The sequence below is a fragment of the Grampus griseus genome (assembly GCF_964374135.1).
Source record: "Grampus griseus genome assembly, chromosome: 5".
NCBI classification, from domain to species: Eukaryota; Metazoa; Chordata; class Mammalia; order Artiodactyla; family Delphinidae; genus Grampus; species Grampus griseus.
Genome location: NC_138998.1, coordinates 110305973 through 110308243, shown reverse-complemented (window position 1 = coordinate 110308243; position 2271 = coordinate 110305973). Strand labels below are relative to the sequence as shown.

Sequence of the window (2271 nt, the reverse complement as noted above, 5' to 3'; positions counted from 1 at the left end):
GGCCCACCTGAATCACTGCTAACACAGACTTGTAAGACTCTAGACCTGGCCAATGCTTGTTGGTCAGGGCCCAGGCAGACCTGCCTCACCTCTGCCCCATGGTGAGGCAGAATCAGAATCATAAAGATTAAATACATTAATGCAAGGGAGACACATATGTGCCTGGCACACAGTAAGCACTAGACAAGTGTGAGCTATTGCTATTGATACTCACTGTCTTCAACAGGGACAGAAGCTTCACACAGAAAACAGTAGGTTTCAGCCACTCACATGTTCTCCTGGTTCCTGAAATGAGCTGCCCTCACCCCACTTTGTCCAAGCACATCAACATAGTTGTCCTTTATCTCTGCAGGAATTCAATTCGAGACAACTGTCCTATGGCTTTCATCTGCGTAACAGAACAATAAAAGCAATGTTGGCCGTTTAGGGGGACAAGATGGGAGAGTTTAATCTTCTAACTTGATTGACCCGGATGCGTTCCTGTCAATATAAAAGATTTTGTCCAGAGCCGTGGAGAAGCCAAGGCCGGCCCTCTGCTTGTACTTCCAGCTCATGGCCCAGTCGTAGTCCTGCTGCAGATTCTGCTGCAGGGTGTCAGCCACCTTCTTGCTGAGGGCCATGTTGGGCCTGCCAACAATGTTAGGGGGGTGACTGAATGAAGGGGACAGATTTTTAAAGCCACCCATGAGTTTGAGAAGTTTCTGTTCCTCATTTTCAAAGCCAGCAGTATCCCATTGGCCAAACTGAGTTCCTGTCTGCTTCCTGGTGTCAGAAGCTTCCGTCCTCCCCGACTCATGATCGATCTCTTCTTGCAAGGCCTTTCACCTCACCGGGTCTATGTGCGCCTCGTCCATGTTGCCCTTCTTTTCCAACACTACCTCCAAGTCCGTGTCGGGCTCCTCCTCCCAAGGTTCTCCTGCCTCTTCTTCTTCCTCTTCAGAGCTGGCAACTCAGTGTCTGCCTGCTCTGCCTTTTTCTTGGACTCCATTTTCTTCTTCACAGGGGCCTTGGGGTCATCTCCTATTGGGATGTATTCTGGAGCTTCTACTTTTACTGACTTCTTTTTACTTCCTTTCCTACGGCTGCTCTCCACAGACCTGGAGAGCTCAGGGTGCCCTAGGGGGATATTTCCCTCCTGGTGGATTTTCTTTTTCTTCTTCATCCTCATGTTGTGTTCCCTGGGGCTCCACTGCTTCCGTTTCTGTCCCAAGACTGCCTGCTCAGGGACGCCATCTTTCCCAACTGAGCAAGTGTACAAAGCGTCCCTGGCCTCACAGAACCAAGGGTCCCTGGCTGAGATGGCTGTAGCTTCCTGTGCCTTCTTCTCCTTCTTGTGTTTTTTGAGCTTCTTGCCAACTCTGGTCACCTCCTCGCCCTGCCTGTGGTCTGCGGAGGTCTTCACCCTTGAGCCAGGGAACACGGACTTTCTCTTCTTCTTCTTTTCCCTACCGAGGGACTCAGATGGACCAAGTGCCTGCTTTGTGGGGCTGGGAGATGGCTCAATCCTTTTGGCACGTAACATGGTCTCAGGTTCTAGGAGTTCCTCGCAGACAGTGCTGTGACTCCTTTTTCTTCATTAGAGGTATTTCGGGTGCCTGCTCTTGGACCATATTCTTCGAGGGTGATGTGGCTCTTGTGGGACAAACCTCCGCAAAATAATTGTCAGTGTTTAAAACAAAGTATTGAGTCTCTGGTTCTTTAACTACCTTCCTTTTCTTCTTCTTTTTCTCTGGGAACCCAAAGCCCAAGTCTCCTTTGTGAGTCTTAGTGATCATTCCCGAAAGCCAAACTTCCCCACCTCCATGTGAGAGCCCACTCCGCTGTGACCATCAATAACTTTTTATCTCAATGAATGACATTCAATTATTTTCTCATTTATATATATATGGAAATATCCTTACTTATGTCACTCAGAGCCAATTTTATGTGAATAATGAACTATTTGGAATAATCAGTAGTTGCGTTTCTTCTTTTCTGACTAGGACTGATCAGTCTACTTCTAACCGTATAGGCTATTTGGAAGATAGAGCAATTTCAATGTAGATTAGTGATAACTGATATTTCAAATAAAGTAATAAGAAAGAATGAGGTTACCAAGGTTAATTTGTACTAATTTACACTTAATAAACCACCACAGAGAAAATTATATTATCATAATAAACATAATATCATTGCCTTATCTCTACTAGTAATCACTCCGTAATAACTCTCTAAGTTAGACATCAAGTCATGAGCCACCTAACTTTAACCACAAATCCTTAATGATTTTAT

The 2271-nt window shown here is 45.8% G+C and overlaps 1 pseudogene across 1 annotated transcript; it reads right to left on the bottom strand.

The window, feature by feature from the left end:
• Nucleotides 1-446: 446 nt before the first annotated feature.
• Nucleotides 447-1775, bottom strand: LOC309823414 (lysine-rich nucleolar protein 1-like; annotated as a pseudogene). The gene has a single exon. The product of its transcript is annotated as a lysine-rich nucleolar protein 1-like (transcript).
• Nucleotides 1776-2271: the final 496 nt, after the last annotated feature.